Consider the following 9,431-nt stretch of genomic DNA (forward strand, 5'->3'; position numbering starts at 1 on the left):
GGAGGGGGAGAGAGAGAGGGAGAGGGAGGGGGGGAGAGAAAGACAGAGTGCGTAGGAAAGTATGCCGCCAGGACCAGGACTCAAACACAGTCAGCCATGTGGGAGTCCAGCACCCTTAACCACTACACCACTGATAACTATTTATTTTAATTTCTATGCTGTTAAGTTTTTGTTGCTATTAAGACAGGGACAGCTGTCACAATCCTCCTACCTCAACTTCCAGAGTAGCTAGGAAACAGGGACACGTCATGGTCTTCAGCCTTTCAGTTGGATCAAGAATCGAACCTACGCTTCCTAAGTGGTCCTAGCCTGCAGAGCACTGTCTTAGCAGCCTGTGCGACAGTAGCAGAGCTGATATTTTGTAAGTTTTGATTGGAGATGGAATAAATACAGTAACTCCAGCAAGGCTTAAATACTGCCATCGTATACCCAACTGATTCCCACATAACTCTGAGAATGATCCTCAAACTGTGGATATGGACAGTGCGGAATTACACGTCTGACTTTCTCAGAACTTAAGAGTTCAGCACTTACATGACTTAATCAATACAAATAACTCCTTAAGAGTTTTCAGCTCTTCGAGAAAGTTAAGCAGACATTCTCCATCTTTAATAGCCTCTATATAAAATCTACTAATCCACCTGCCACATGAGCCTACACAGCGCGTCTGGGCATCATGGAGATGACTGTTTCTGACTGTTCTACGTCACTGGGACACGAACACAAGATGGGAAAACCAGAGCTGCATGGACATTTCTGCTAGGCCAGGCTAGGTAGGCATCCCTGTGCTAGCTTCCTCTCTCCTCTCTTTGTAGAACCACGACCACTATTACTTACCCACAGACTGCCTACAGAGCTCAGTAAGCAGACTATTTACCTCGTGTGATTAAAGATTATCTCACCTAATGTACTGTTGCCTGCGCACAGAAAGAAAGAACATAAATAATGCTTTTGCAGGGCAGCCAGTAATTAACACTGGCCACTTCCTCCATTCCCAAATTAGTAAGGCCTTATGATGGGTTGAGTTATGTTCCCCTGGGTATTTAGGTACGCACACAGGCATTTCGTCAAACCATGGCTCAGGAAGGTATGGTGAGGAAACGGAAGTTAGCAGGTAGAAAGTCCTTCATCTTCCTAAAATATTCTTTTCACCTAGTCTCTCTTTTCCTCACACCTGAAGAGATGAGATCCACCCTAGCTGCAAATGAAGACAGCTCTGACACCATCACATCCTGCCTTCTCTGGCCTCTCCTTTAATTATCTCTCCAACTCTGGCATCTTCAAAAAACCCTCCATTACTGGTGTCTCCTCTAAGTCTAAAGAGACACAACACACACACACACACACACGCACACACACACGCACACATGCACACACGCACACTCACACACACAAATAGGTTCTTCCCTATTTAAAAATAAGCTTCATTTAAATCTTCCCTTCCTTTAAACACATGCCCTATTTCTTTCTTTCTTATCCTGGGAAGGAGGGGAGGGGAGTGGAGGGGAGTGAGGAAGGAAGAAAAGAAGAAAAAGAAAAAGAAAAAGAAAAAGAAAAAGAAAAAGAAAAAAAAAAAGAATTAAAGAAAGAAGTCATTTCTAGACTTCCACTTCTCTAAAAACATTATTTCTACCCTCAATTGCTCTAGACAGATCCATTCTGGCAGCAGAAACAGCTTCTGGCATCTCTCTTTTTTTTTTTTAGAGATTTTCACTGTAGGGCGCGTACACTCGCCAGACAGACAGAGAGACAGACATAGAGACAGAAAGCGAGAAATCACCCCCCAGGGGGGATGGCCACGCCGCAATCCCTTCTCCTCCATTCTCCTCTCGGGATCTTGGGCACGCACGCACACGCGCCCGGCGTGAGTTTTAAGCCACCGGGTCCGGGACACGAACCGCGGTCGACTACGTGGGAACCCAGCGACATAGCCATTACGCTAACTGCTGGTTCCCAGCTTCTGGCATCTCAAGCTAATGTCACATCAAATGGCCTTTTCTGGGCTGACCAGCACAGCAGTTCAACGTTGAGCACAAGAAGTGAGACCCCACATGGCTGACCGCGGTTCCATAACCACCCCATTGGCTTTAAAGCAACCCAGATGCATGTGTGTGTGCCCACCCCAAATCCTGATTAGGATGGAGAAATGAAGAAAGGAATCACAGTGTGACCACCCCCACTAGGCCTGCTTCCCCACCTCTGGTAAACATGTGTGTTGTCTGGCAATTAAAAGAAAAAAAATTGGGACGGTAGATGGCGTAATGGTTATGTCGCTGAACTCCCATTTAGTCAACTGTGGTTCAGTTCCAGAACTGAACTTGAAACTCAGGCCAGGCGCGTGTGAGTGCATGCCCAAAATCCCAAACAGGAGAATAGAGGAGAAGGGACTGCAGTATGGCCATCCCCCCGGGGGTGATTTCTCACTTTCTGTATCCCTGGTGAGCACACCACAACCTATAGCAAAACTCTCTCTTAAAAAAGAAAAGAGGAGAAAAAAGAAAAGAGGAAAGAAAGAAGATCACCTTTTCCAGTGCTCACCCTCCCTGACTTAAAAGCCCCATCTGATACTCTCCAGGGCTCTCCGATACCCTCGTGTCCTTTATATATTGTCACACACTGCCAAAAACAAACGTCCTGGTTCCCTTCAGTGCTCATTTATATTCTACACTGGCTGTTTCGCCTTAAAGCTTGGCATTTCAACCTTCTGTCTTCCAACTGTTCAGTGTTTGCACATATTGCCACCCTCAAAGATCTCATCCACTCTGCCTAAACCACGAAAGACCACTGCCAAACCCTGAATTCCAGCCCTAACTGCCTCCAGTGCTCAGAACACTCCTTCTAAACACCGTCAGACCTAAGTTACATAGCCTCTTTGCCCTTGCCTCACTGCCATTTTCGTGAAGAATTCTGCCAATTGCCAAATCAACTCTCATCCTAAGAATCAGAAAGGAAGGGGCTGGGAGGCATTAAGCCTGGGATCTACCCAAGCCTTGTCAAGATCAACCTGGATTCAAGAAAGTTACTCTATCTTTTAGAGGTCATTTCTTTGAGAAATCAAAAGACTGAACTAAAACTTTTACTATCTCCTACCCTCCCGAACATGCATTTTACACACAACCCCCACTCATACACACACAAATTCAGAATTTCTACCGGCAAATCCCCATTCTAAAAAGTTATCTCAAGTCAGCAGGTGGTGTGGAGACTAAGAGCCAACTCCACTGCTGAGACCCAGACCAGCAGCTTGAGAATCACATCGGGCAAGTGTGCGTGCGTGCCCAAAATCCCAAGAGGAGAATAAAGAAGGAACTACAGTGTGGCTATTCCCCGGGGGGGTAACTTCTCACTTTCCTTCTCTCTGTGTCTCTCTCTGTTGTCAAGGTCCCATGCCCAGAAAATCTAAAAATAATAATAAAAAGAATTCAGTATTCCTCCTTAGCCTACTAGGAGTTAATTCTTCTTAGCACTGAATTAAAGACCTTTGATAAGCTGATGTCTACCTATTTTCCTAAGCTAATGTCCTAACATTACTTCCTATTTCAAACCACAAAGGTATACTTCCCATAGATATTCATAGGCTGAACACTAGGCTGTCTCTGTCAATGATTCCACCTAGTGGTTGGGCTTTAAGCTAAGGTAATACCACCTCCTCTTCTGACAGTGCCAGCATTTTTATTTCTTCCCTGTCCTCCACCACTTTAATACAGTTTAGTTATTTTCATCTTGATTTTCAATAATTCCTTCTTTTCCTCTTTCCTTAGCCCTTGTCCCATAAAAATTCCCATAAAGAGCCAAGTCACAGTCATAGATTTTCTGTGTTCTACCTACACAAAGACACCAGTCAAGTGAGAACAGGATTAAAGCAACAATGACAGTAAACCAGCCAACCCTTTCCCTAAATAACATGGTATGCTTAGGTCTCCTGCTCTTTCCTCTCCATTGGTCAGATCTGTCAAGCTGCTCTAGGCCTTCAACAACTTGCATTACACCTATCATTCCTCTGTTTCAATGATTCCTTCCCCGATCCACTATTTCCTTAAAACTTAGCCTATCCTGAGTCAATGAAGCACAAATTCCCCAGCTCCCCGAGGTGCTGTAATGGGCTATCCTGAGCCTAATGGATCTCTGATCTCACTGGACTACAACAGACTGTTTACTTGACCCTCTCCATCACTGGACTGTGAGCTTGAGGACAGGAAACACGAACTGTTCACCTCTGTACACCTTGTTGGGCACAGAAGAGATCCCAATTGCTGGACTGCTGAATGGACAGACGGATGAGGGGTCAAGAATGGAAAGGAGAGCAGAAGACAGGCCTAAAAAGGAGAGCGTAAGGAAGGTATAACACAGAAGAATAATACATCCATCCTTCTCAAGTTAACGAAAAAACCCAGATGCAACCACCAGGCCAGTAATAACATTGCAGATGGCTGTTCTGCAGACGGCCCCGATTCCCAGCTGCCCAAAAAGAAGTCACCACCCACCCTGCAATGCTTCCAAAGTGGCCACGGGTAATGCCAGTTCAGCATCTGTACTGGGCACCTTCACCATAAGGATCTACGTTTATGAAGGGTAGAGATGAAGTAAATGACTGATTTCTGGAATGGTTTAATAAAGACCTTACAGTACAGACCTAATGCCACATTTATAATGAACTCTTGGGATTATGGAAGAGGTGCAGTAATATAGTTAAATCTACAATTTAAGAGAAAGAGGATTTAAAAAAAAAAAGCACACAAAACTGTGAAATATACTGAGTATTATCTGACTTGAGGTTTATTGAAATAAAAAATCCATCTCAGATATGAGAAGATGGCAACTTTGGATCCTAAATGAATGCCACTCATTTAAAAAACACCCTTTCAGTGTCTAAGGAATAACTAATACTTGCAAATTGAACAATTAAGCCAGGCCAAAAGATAGTGTTTGGCTTCATTATCTATATGATTTGGTCAAAAGAACATTTCCCTACTACAAATTCCTACTCATAAAGATTAAATAGCACACCTAGCCTTATGGCTCCCAATTAAATCAGGTTTTTTAAGCCACAAATTAGGCCACTGAGACAGCACTTAATGTAACTGTAATATACTAATTTGATTCGGTTTACTGATTCATGTAAAATCCACCAAACTTGGGTGGAAAACAGGTGGTGGTAGACTTGATAATAGTTAAAACAAATAATCTCGGAGATCCCTTCCACCTCTACCATTCAAAGAAATAACTGCTTCTAAGTGGGTCAAGAGTTCGTGTTAAAGACCACCAGAAAGGCAGGGGACCGGGGAATGACAACAGTATTGGTTAGCACATAATCTTAAAAGATTTTTCTTTTGGCACCTGTCCATAACCTGAATTTAAATGATCTACTAACATAATTAAGAACCCAAAGGGATACTTCCAGTGATGAATCAAAAGTTACTAATGAATATGCAGATGGCCACAATGATTTTTACCTAGTTCTCAAACAACCTCACTTCCCTTCAGAGTGACCAAGAATTTGGCTCTACATTTAATAGATCTTCATTTTCCAAGAAATGTACACACAAGTGCAAACTACTCAAATCAAACTGTCCACTGATCTTGTTAAATGCCATGTTTGGCATAACTTAGAGCAGCAGCAATTGTTTTTAAATTCTGTAATGGATGTCTTAAACAGAAGCATAAGGAAAGAGCGCTAATACTGCAATTCTTTTTTTTTTTTTTGGGGGGGGGGGGGGTTCCTATAGGGCACGTGCACTTGCCAGAAAAAGAGAGAGAAAAACTGAAAGTGAGAAATCACCCCGGGGCGGGATGGCCAGGCCGCAATCCCTTCTCTTCCATTCTCCTCTCGAGATCTTGGGCACACACGTACACATGCCAGGCATGAGTTTAAGTCACCGGGTCCAGGACTCGAATTACAGTTGACTACATGGGAGTCCAGCGACATAGCCATTACGCTAACTGCTGGTCCCGATAATACTGCAATTCTAATTGTGGAATCAGAGCTTTCCTTCTAAGACATAAAGGCCAAGCCAAATATTATAATTAACTTATGTAACTGGAGTAACATCTTTTCATGAGTACTGCAACAACTGGATGTTGTGGATAAGTTAACCTAAACTTTTCAAGAGTAATGTGAGAATAAAAAAATCATTACCTAGTTTTATCGCTCAGATAACCTCTTAAACTACTGCAACCTGTATCAGGATAAAGGAAGCATTAAGAATCTACTTCTGAGAAAGATTAATAACTGAAGATCATGTGCCTTTTAAACCTCTTCCCATTTTAACAGTCACTGTAAATATCGAGGGGAAAAATTCTCCACCATGCACCAGGGAGTTGCTTAACAAAAACCACTTAATGAAACCAGAGTTCAGAGGCATGCAAAAAAAAAAAAATTAACTGCATAGAAAATATTTATGAGTTTACTTTCCTTAATACATACAATTGCGTCCTTGTCTCAAAAGCGCTGCAATTCACATCGATAGGATATACAAGAGGAAAAATCTAAAAGAGAAGCCAGAAAAGTTTCCTAAAAGAAAAGCACTTTGAGAAGGCGGGGAGAAAGCACCGAAGAACTAGATTCTCTTTCTAAAAAAGATCGTACAAGTTTCTCTTCCAAAGAATACAGAAACCAGCAGGCAGACCACATATATGCAAAGGCTGCTAGCTCCCTACTCATCCACTACTGCATCTACATCCAACCGGTGGCGTTTAAACCTCAAGGCAGCACTCCTTCCAACATCTCCGAGAACTCTGCGACTCCATTTCAAAGATCCCATCTCTTGGCTACCGGCCTTCCTTTCGCCTCCTCTACACCGTGCATAGTGCATAAACGCAGAGGTTTAAGCTAGAAGAGAGATCAGTAAGTCACCAGCGGGCAGGAGTTTGACCGGAGGGAGACAGTGGAGCGCGCTGGGTTCCCAAGCTCCGGGCCAGCGGAAGTTCTCAGCTCGCGGCCGCCCAGTCCCCCGCGCCGCAGCCGCAGCTCTGTTTTCCAGCAATGGCTCCAGGACAGACCCGCGCGGCCAGGGCTCGGGCCGCAGCCTACTGCCGGCTCGCGGCAGCTCCATGCACCGTAATCACCATTCCATTCACGTCGCCAATGACCCCCCTCCCGGCCCCTCCGCCTCCTCCCCAGCCGCGCCAATGCCGGGCCGGGACTGAACTTTCCAAAGGGAAAAGATTCAGGACTTTCCAGCAGGGCTCTATCCTCCATCCGACTTGCAGGCATACCAGGAGGTGCACCGCATGGAGAGAGGCTGCCCCGGCGAGAACCGCAGCCGACCCGCAACCACGAAGCAGCAAGTTGCCCGCCCCTCCGGCACCAGCCGTGCGCTGCGCCCCTCGCCGCTCGCTCGCAAGCCGGAACTTCATTTCTATCAAACTTACAGCAAAGTTATCCCGAACTGTGACGGCGTCCTCGGGGTGCGCACCAGGCCGCCTCAGCGCGCCCCCGCGTCGGGGTCGGGTCTGTCGGGAACGTCCCCGGGCCCGCCGGTCCACATGATGTCCGCGGCTGCCCGAGCTGCCCGCGCGCCCCACTCCGACCTCGCGGCTCGCCGCTCGAGTGCCCAGCTCGGCCCCGGCGCCTCACGCGCCCCGCGGAGGATATCCCTCCGCCCGCGGCCACGCCCGCCAGCGCCGGCGCTCGTTTCCCGGCGCGGAAACTCGAGAAGACTTTCCCCGGCGGCCCGACTCAGCGCCCGCGCGTCTAGGGTAGCGACGCCGGGTTCGGAGCCAAACCAGCCCCAGTCCTCGAAAAGCCAACCCCGAGCGAGAAGACGAGTAAGCGCCCAAGATGACCTCGCAGCCCGCCGAGGAACAGTGTGGGACTTGTTCTAATGCCGAGGTTAGTTGCGGCCAACACACGGGCGCTAGTGTAAGGAGTTAATAGGGAATGTTCCCTGCTAAGAAAGAGAAAACATTAGCTTAGCTCCAAATAAATAAATAAATATGTAGTCGAGGTCCAATGAAAACGCTCCCCAAGCAGCCCTTCCATTTTCTTAGAGCCTTGAGGGAATTCCTCAGTCGGCCTTTGAGTGCGCAGAGCGATCCGCAATGGCTTGGTGGTATAAAATCTTTCGAAAGGGCTCAAAGGAATGCGGTTAGATCGTAATCTATTGATACTTCCTCTGCTTCAATGGACACTTTAGCCCCGGGAAAATGGAAACGCTTCCTCTTTGTGCAGAGCTCGCTGGGTTCCAGAACCTCCCGAAGCCAGTGGCGAGCCCAACGCCGGCGTTCCCCAGCCCACAGCCCTGACGCCCAGATCAGCGGGACAAAAGGCTCCTCGTGCGCGTTCCTGGCGGGCCCGTCCGCCCGGGTGGGCCAGAAAACTCTGGACCCAGTCTAACAGCTACAAGTTCCCTAGAGAGAAGGGGGAAGCCCCGGGCGTCCTGACGCCCCACTCCGGGAACTTCCCCCGGCTCCGAATCGCCCAGTCCGCGCGTCCCCGGGCTGCGAGCCCATCCCCGGCGCGGGCAGGGCTCCAGAAGCCGGCTCAGAGCGGTCCAGGCTCAGCTGGAGCCCGGAGTGCTGCGGGGCGTTGGAACGCGGCGAGAGAAGAGGGTGGACAAGAACTGGGAAAGTTTGTGAGGCTCAAGTATTTTAAACACTATACCGACAAAGAGATCCGATTTCCCAGGAGGCGGTGGAGGAGGCTGCAGAAGGAAAGCCAAGGCAGAGGGGGGCGAGCGTCTTAGAGTTAGAGAATTTCCTTAGTGTACAGTTAATGCAGTCACCTCCCAAAGCATTTGATAGAAGGTGGTTGAAAAAAGAATGGTTGTCTAGCAGGTTAGCGCTGGGACAAAAATTAGTGCCTGCAGAATGAGCGGGCTGATTCCTAGCACTATATTCCCTGTTCACTATTTAGAATACACGCATTCACACTCAAAAAATACAAACACCGTCATCCAAGACTTAGTTTGGCCACGGCCACAATAGTGCAAAGTGCTTCAGAGGTTACAGGTCAGTTTTATACAAGGAACGCCTCCAAAGTGGAAAGTGAGTAACCAGATCGCCAGCTCAACTGGTTGGCGCCCCTCGCTGAATTCTAACTCAGCAAAACAACCACACAAGAACGCCAGCCTTTGGGGATGGGAGGGGAGGTCCTGCCAAGAGGAAGGGGAAACAGTATGTTGCAAAGACACCATTCTGTAATATCAAATTACAGGATTTTTACTTAAATGGCACCCAAAAAAATCCTGAAAAAAATACCATACATCAATCATAATAATGCTTACTAGGACTAAAACATCTGTTTGGAAATCCCGATGTTCCAGGCTTACTGGGAAACCTAGTGCCTGGAAGAAGTTGCACTCCGTCGCCACAGGAACCGCCAAGAGCGAGAGACGATTTCAGACTCTGGCGCTGCCACGATTTTACCGGTCCTGTAGCCCCAAGAGACGACGTGGAGATGCCTTTTTTTTTTTTTTTTGCTCCCATTGTGC

The 9,431-nt window shown here is 47.2% G+C and overlaps 1 protein-coding gene across 2 annotated transcripts in view; it reads right to left on the reverse strand.

The window, feature by feature from the left end:
• The window catches only part of FAT1 (FAT atypical cadherin 1), a 161,485-nt gene that overhangs the window by 150,835 nt on the left and 1,219 nt on the right, over window positions 1-9,431 (reverse strand). The window contains exon 1 of one of the 2 annotated variants that reach the window (XM_006160469.3): window positions 7,372-7,534. The exons of the other annotated variant lie outside the window; for it this stretch is intronic. The gene's annotated coding sequence lies outside the window, so the exon portion shown is untranslated. Of the gene's footprint in view, window positions 1-7,371; window positions 7,535-9,431 lie in introns of those variants that run through there. 2 annotated transcript variants of the gene reach the window in all.

Source organism: Tupaia chinensis, unplaced genomic scaffold, assembly GCF_000334495.1.
Source record: "Tupaia chinensis unplaced genomic scaffold, TupChi_1.0 Scaffold000685_1, whole genome shotgun sequence".
In the NCBI taxonomy this organism is placed as follows: domain Eukaryota; kingdom Metazoa; phylum Chordata; class Mammalia; order Scandentia; family Tupaiidae; genus Tupaia; species Tupaia belangeri.